The sequence below is a fragment of the Zea mays genome, chromosome 5, assembly GCF_902167145.1.
Source record: "Zea mays cultivar B73 chromosome 5, Zm-B73-REFERENCE-NAM-5.0, whole genome shotgun sequence".
Classification (NCBI taxonomy): domain Eukaryota; kingdom Viridiplantae; phylum Streptophyta; class Magnoliopsida; order Poales; family Poaceae; genus Zea; species Zea mays.
Genome location: NC_050100.1, coordinates 125,903,216 through 125,911,121, shown reverse-complemented (window position 1 = coordinate 125,911,121; position 7,906 = coordinate 125,903,216).

Below are 7,906 nucleotides of genomic sequence, written 5' to 3'. Positions count from 1 at the left end.
GATAACAGGACAATGCAGAAAGCAGGTTGTCGGCAACGGTGAACAGAGGTAGGGCACAGGAGACAAGCGTGGAAGGAACTCCACACGTGTGTAGGCGTGGCGTAGAACAGGGAAGCTGAGGGAACTCCGACGAAGTTTGATTACTTACAGCATGACGTCGCAACAACGAAGCGGCAACAACAAAACTAGACTTCTTTGCACACAACAATGAGAGAACTCAAGCGAAGGGGAATCTCCCGCGAGGGGCAAGTCTCCAGCACCTATCATGGCGATCGTTGAGGTGAATCAGTAGGGCAGGCTTTCTGCCGTGGGAAGACTCGAACGCAACATTCAAAATTTGGGATCAAAGAACTATTTTACCATCTTCTTCCTCCCTGGAATTTCCTGCTCATGGCAAATAGGCTGGCCGATGAACAGGAGCCACATGGGCACAGCGACACAGAACCACGATGGCACGGAGGATGGAGCAGGGAGTCGAGGGGAGCATCGTCGGCGTTGGCGAGAGGATCGAGGGTGCTTGAAATCGGTCGCCTGCGACGAGAATGAGGAGCGGCGCAGCGCATGGCCCACCCACTCGTAGCAACAGAGAAGTGTGGAGGAGAATAAGAAAGGCGTGGAACGGATCGACGAGCGCACGACGATTGGATTTATAGGGGAAGGGGAGGAGTAACGGCACCGGGATGAAGGTGAAGTTTGAGCGCCACCATTAATGGAGAGGGAGCAGTTAGTGCAGTGGTGGAGCGGGAGGGAGAAGAAACGGTTGGTGTCCACCAGGGAAGGGAGACGAGCGAGCGAGACCTGGAGGGGGCAAGTGGAGCAGCCGCACTGGATCTCCGATTTTGGAAGGGCCCCCAAATAGTGTACATGTATATATAGTCTTAGGTATTGAGTCCGACCTACTAAAGTTACAATGGGCCTGTTTTTCAATTGTTTAACTTACCAAAACTGTGTCTAAATGGGTGTGGAGGCTTCTCTTCTAGTATGGCCATTGCAAAAGGTATTGCATCTAAAATGGGTGTGGAGGCATCATTTTCGGTCAAGCGCAAAGCACAGGGGAAGAAATATTTTGATGAAAACGAATACAATGAAGAAATTCTACAAGCTAAGAAGGCTTTTGAAGTTAATTACTTCTTATTTGTTGTTGATATGGAAAACAACTCATTGAAAAACAGATTTCAAGAACTCCAGACATTCAAGATTATATTTGGGCTTTTATTGAGCTCGACAACATTGAAGTCGTTAAATGATACTGAACTAGAAGCATGTTGCAGCGAATTCGCAAAAACATTCTCTTCGCAGGACAGTTTTGACGTTGAGGTAAATGATCTACTATCTGAGTTGAAGGTTTTGAAGCTAAGTTTGCCTAAAAGGCCAATGTCTTCTATGGAGATTTTTTAGTATGTTCGGCAAATGGATTCGTATCCAAATATTTCAATCGCTTATCGGATATTTTTTACGATGCCTGTGACTGTGGCATCAGTTGAGAGAAGTGTTGACACCTTTTCGGGCGCCAATCACTATAACAAGAACCAACGATGGCCCTCTCTGCATAGGCGCGAATGGTCCACGGCCAGGGCCCGGACGGTCCGCGACCTGGCGTAGGGCTCGAGTTCCCTGCCTGACGTGCCGGACGGTCCATGCCCTGGGGCCGAACGGTCCGCGCGTGCGCAGGGGCAGCAAAGGTCACCGGTGGTGCCTGGATCTCGCTCCCGGGAGGGACCCCGTCGGGGATGAGAGATCCTAGGTGTTGTCAGGTCGACCTAGACTCCTCTGATCGACGTAGAGTCGAGGAGAAGTGGAGGATTTGGGCTTTGGGAGACTAAACTAGAACTAGACTAAAACTACTCCTAAATGTACAAGAAATAAATGCGAGATAAATTGATTAAAAGTCCGATTGATGATCATTAATCAGTCGTATTCTTCTGTATTTATAGAGGAGGGGGGCTAGACCCGTTACAAACAAATTCCCCGAGCTAATTCCGCGAATGTAGCCAACAACTGTAGCAAGAAACTCGAACCCTAATTGGCTCTACGCGCGCGTGGACTGTCCGAACCACCGGTGCAGACCGTCCGGACCGCGGACCGTCCGACCGCTCATTTTGGTGCTCAACATATGCCCCCTGCCTTTAGGTGAAGCTGAGCGAACCAAAAGCAACTAACTCGATGTGATCTCATTCAGTTTTCTTAAGCATCTTGCCACATACTAGGATGGTACTGCTTGAGGAAACGCCCATTCAAAGCTTTGGGAAAATCTTTGCCTTGTAATGTTTGCAATAAATAGGTGTTACCAGATATTACCTGTGTTACTTTGTATGGCCCTCCCAGCTTGGCGACCACTTCCCAAACTTTCGGTCTTTGTTTCTTAGAGGCAAGATGGTCTTCCATACCATGTCCCCTACCTGAAACGATTTTGCTTTGACCTTCTTGTTGTAGGCCTTGGCTACCATGATCTTGTCCTTTTCTATTCTCCTAAGTCTGCCACTCTTTTATCGGTCACCTCATCAATATTGTCCATCATCAAATTATAATAATCACCGACAGTTAAGTCATTTTGCCTAGCGATCCTGACAGCATTTAAACTTATCTCCACGGGTAAAACTGCTTCCTGCCCATAGACAAGCTCAAATGGAGAAACTTTAGTAGCATGATGTTTAGATATTTTGTGAGCCCACAAAGCTTCGGACAAAATCTTATGCCTATGCTTAGGATTATCAGATATCTTCTTTTTTATCAAGTTAATCATTGTTCTATTACTAGACTCGGCCTGTCCATTGGCCTGAGCATAATACGGAGATGAATTGAGAAATTTAATTCTATATAATTCAACAAACTCACGTACCTCCTTTGACATAAAAGAAGCCCCTTGATCAGTAGTCAAAGTCTGTGGAATACCGAATCTATGAATAATATGTTCAGTTATGAACTCAATTACCTCCATGTGTGTCATGTTCTTCAGAGCAACAGCTTCAGTCCATTTGGTAAAGTAGTTAGTGGCAACTAACACGAATTGATGCCCTTTTGATGATGAAGGATGAATATCTCCGATAAAGTCCAATCCCCATCCTTTGAAAGGCCAAGGTTTGATGACAAGATGTAACTCGGCTGCGGAGACCAACTGTAGGTCGCCGAATTTCTAACATACCTGGCATCCTTTATAGTACTTGAAACAATCAGCTATCATGTTGGGCCAATAGAATCCAGATTTTCGCAATAACCATTTCATCTTTGGAGCCGACGGATGGGTGCCACAAATCCCCTCATGTACTTCGGCCATAATTAATATAGCATCACTGGGGCCCAAGCATTTAAGCAGGATGTCATCAACCGTTCGGCGATAGAGTTCATTACTCATTAGAACATACTTGAAAGCTGTGTTCCGCACATTCTTACTTGTTCTAACACTGGGATTTCGTAGGTAGTCAATTATGGGTGTCCTCCAGTTAGTTTTATCGGCTTTGTTATTAGCCGACTCTATCAGGAGGACTTCTCTAGCTACCTCGGATGGTCTGGAGCCTGCACCTAGACAGTCCACGACCTGGAGAACTGGCCCTGCACTGGTTATCAGATTTTTGTTAATGTGAAATTTCCCTTGCTTTATCCGATAACCTGATGCATCTTGTGCCAAATCGTTAGCTCTGTGATTCTCAACTCTAGAAATGTGCCGAATGTTGAATTCATCAAAGAAATGAATTATGTCCCAACATTTTTCAAGGTAACCATTTAGAGTACCATCAAAACATTGATATTCTCCCAACACCTGTTGGACAACCAGTTGAGAATCACCGAGTGCCTTCACATGTTTTACCCCCATACCACTTAAAAGCTCCAAGCCGAACAAAAGGGCCTCATATTCGGCTTAATTGTTAGTGCAATAAGTTTTCAATCGGCTAGAGAAGTCGAAGGAGACATTACTTGGTGAAACAAGCATAATGCCAATTCCTTGTCCTTCACTGCAAACCGATCCATCAAAATATAAAGTCTAGGGAGTAACAGTGAGGTATGATATGTCTACTTTATGAGTATCATCAATCCGATGTTCTACAATAAAATCTGCTATGACCTGGCCTTTCATAGATCTCAATGGTTCATAGGCCAAGTCATATTCTATGAGTGCATAAGCCCATTTACCAATTCTACCACTCATAATCGGGTTTTGTAACATGTATTTGATCACATCGGTTTGACCAGAAATGGTGTAACGACTAGACAGTAAATAACATCTACACTTGGTGCATGCATAAAACAAGCATAAGCATAACTTCTTGATAAAAGTGTACCTCGTTTCAGTATCCACCAGTATCCGACTTAGATAGGTCACCACATGCTCCTTTCCTCCGGTCTCTTGCGTCAGAACAACCCCAATAACCTTATCTTCAGTTGCAATGTACAATCTGAACGGTACTCCTGCTTGTGGTGCTTTTAACATGAGAGCCAAAGACAAATATTTTCTGATGAGATCAAACGCTTCCTGCCGTTCTGCCCCCAGGTGAATTCGGCATCATTTTTAAGCCGAAGGATAGGGGTGAAGGCATCGATCTTCCCGGCTAGGTTAGAAATAAACCTCCGTAAATAATTTATCTTGCTGAGAAACTTCTGCACTTCGACCTTACAGGTCAGAGGTCCCACATTCTGAATGGATTTAATTCGGTCAGGGTCTATCTATTTACCATGTTCATGAATGATGAATCCTAAGAACTTACCAGCCGACACTCCAAAAGCACATTTACGTGGCTTCATTTTTAGACCATATCGACACATTTTATCAAAGGCTTTGCACAAATCAGCTATATGAGAACTAAAGTTAGCCGATTTGACTACAATATCATAAATCTAGACTTCCACAGTGTTTCCCAATAGCTCGTGAAAGATCAAATTTATAGCCCTCTGATAAGTAGCACAAGCATTTTTTAGACCAAATGTCATGACAACCCACTCAAATAAACCAATGAAGCCTAGACATATAAAGGTCGTTTTAGACACATCTTCTTCGGCCATGAAAATTTGATTATATCCTGCATTACCATCAAGAAAGCTAATAATTTTATTTCCTGACGCATTATTGATCAATGTGTCGGCTATGGGCATGGGATATTCATATTTAGGAGTTGCTCTATTCAAATTGCGAAACTCAATCCATACTCTGAGCTTGCCTGATTCTTTCTTCTCCATCGACACAATATTGGAGACCCACTCTGCGTATATGCAAGGTCTAATAAAATTAGCTTCTAACAGCCGGTGAATTTCGTCCTTTATTCGTGGGAGAAGGTCTATACGAAATGTTCTAGCTTTCTGCTTGAAAGGTCTGAAACCAGACTTAACGGGCAGCCGATGCTCTACTATCTCACGGTTTAATCCTGGCATCTCAGTGTAATGCGAAGCAAAGCAATCAGAATATTCTTTCAATAGACCGATCATTTCATCTCTAGGATTGGTCTCTAGGGTCTCATTCACAAAAGTCGGTCTTAGAGTTTTACCATCTCCTATATCAATCTCCTCCAAAGGATCGACCGATGTAAACCCTGTCCTAATTTGTCGAGATCTCTGAATTCCTCTGTTATGTCTCCCATAGAGGAATTAGATGATCTTTGTGTGACGGTGGACCCTCCGGTCTCAGGGACCGGATCATCCGCGACACTGGTTTTATGCTGCGATGGATGTTCGGTCTTAAAAGTCGAACTGTCTTGTAAAAGATCGAACCGTCCGACCTCAGAAGTCGGACCATCCGCAGCCAGGGACTCATTCATTCTGTGTGTACTCATCAATTAAACTTTATTTAGGATTTAGCCGATTCTCTATCGGCTCTAGCATTACAGGAATAAAACCCTTCTTATCTATACTTATGAACTGATAATCAGAAAAATCTACTCCTGTGAGACACATAGCAGTCTCATAGGTCCAAAGTACAGGGGCATCGGCCACAGCGATACAGGCTGATGCATCAACATGTACTTGTTCTACATCGTCGCCTACCCATTGTAGTAACATTTGATGTAACATAGAAGGTACACATTGGTTAGCATGAATCCAATCCCTGCCTAGGATTAGACTGTAATTTCCTTCTACATCAGCAATGAAGAATGCAGCAGCAAGGGTCTTAGTCTCGATGGTTAACTCAACGGACGTGACTCCCTTGGCTTTGATTGAACTATTAGTTCCAACGCCGCTGAGGGTCATATTGGTCTTGACAAGTTCATCATCTTGTTTACCTAGTTTTCTGTATAATGAATAAGGCATTAGATTTATAGCCGCCTCCCGTCTACCAACACTTTAGCAATCGGTATCCCATCAATGTGACCGCGCACGAAGAGCGACTTCAAATGATTTACCGATTCCTTTGGTTTAGTGAAGGCGGCTTCTTTAGGACCAAAGTCAAACTGAGCAATGACAGGTTCATCGTGGCCGACAATAGTACAATCGGCGGAAAATTTAATAACATTTATGTCCATACATGTATGCTCTGGAGAAGCTTCGTAGTCGACCAGGTCTTCTCCTAGTAGGTCGTCCTCCTCCATGGGCGTCGGCACGTCGTTGGAGGTGTCCTGGTGTAGTGCGAACGGTCCGTGCCATCTGCGGATGGTCCGGCCTTTATAGCCGGACTGTCTGTCGTACCTGCAGAGAGTTGTGAAGTTGTTGTCTCGTTTTTTGTCTTCGTGTCCGTTTGATTTATCTCAACGACCTTTGGCCTCCACCTCTTTTGCGGTAGTGGGTACTGTGGATGTGTGTCATTAAATATTTTTTCTACTTCTTTTTCCTGGTTCTCCTTTGCTCTTAAGCGTTGTAATTTTCACTTTTGGGACCATCTCAATCCCGATGGGCACCATCAAGGCATGGAGTATTTTGGATCGGCTATTTTGATGTCAGTTGTATCTTCTTTTTTGTTTGTGTTGGCCGATTCACCAAAAATTATTGGCCCTTCATTATTTTCCTGTACGACGACATCTGTTGTACCTATTTTGATGATGTCCTTTTTTATCGTTCTTTCGGTTGCTGTAGGTATATGCCCCCCTGCCGGATTAGTCGGCCTTTGCGGCCGAGTAGTCCGGCAATCTTGCTGGGCTTGTGCCTGGTGAAAAGATTGAGTGACACTCTGGAGGTGCCAACCTGATGAATACAAATGCTTGGGGTGCCCCCCAAGCGGGGTACTGTGGCATCCCAAATGGATATGGTGGCATACCCCACATTTGATTCGGGACATATGGTGGTGGCAAGTATGTATATTGATATGTCATAGGTGGATATGGGGGTGGAGGTGTCTATGCAGGTATGTTGGGTCGTAATTGGACATTATGACCCGTCATTCTTTCCGATTGGTGAGGTGGTCCAATGGGTCTTACCTGCTGTCGCTCTTGAGTGGGTGAGCGAGGTCGCTTTGCTGGCCGGTCACTTGGGCCAGCCTTCTTTATTACATATTTAGACAATAACTGGTTAAAGGTCGTGTCAGATCTTACTAGTCGGCCAACTGCCTTTACCGTGTTAGTTTTCCACGTACCTATTTCTAGTCGTTGCGGTTTGAAGGTATGTGGTCATCGTGGTTCCTGGGCGTTGTCGAATCGTCCACTGGAATGGTCTGGACTTTCCGGCGGTGTCCCAGACCGTCCACGTCTATACGTCGGACCGTCTGCGATGCGCAAAATAGGTGCACACGCCTGGTCCCTTGCTTGCGCCTGCCCCCAGCATTGGAGGTGGTGATGGTAACTCTCAAAAGCTTCCCTCCATTAGGAGTGTTTTCTGCCACCACTTTCCTGCAAGAGATTTTATTATTTTCATCGGCCTTCCGTGCGTTGCTGATGATGACTTCTTTGCCTTTGCCCTTATCGGCTATGCTGGGCCGAATTAGGATCTTTTTGCCCTCGAAGTCGATCACATTCATTGGGAAGGGTTCCGTATCCACCTGCATTTCCTGAAA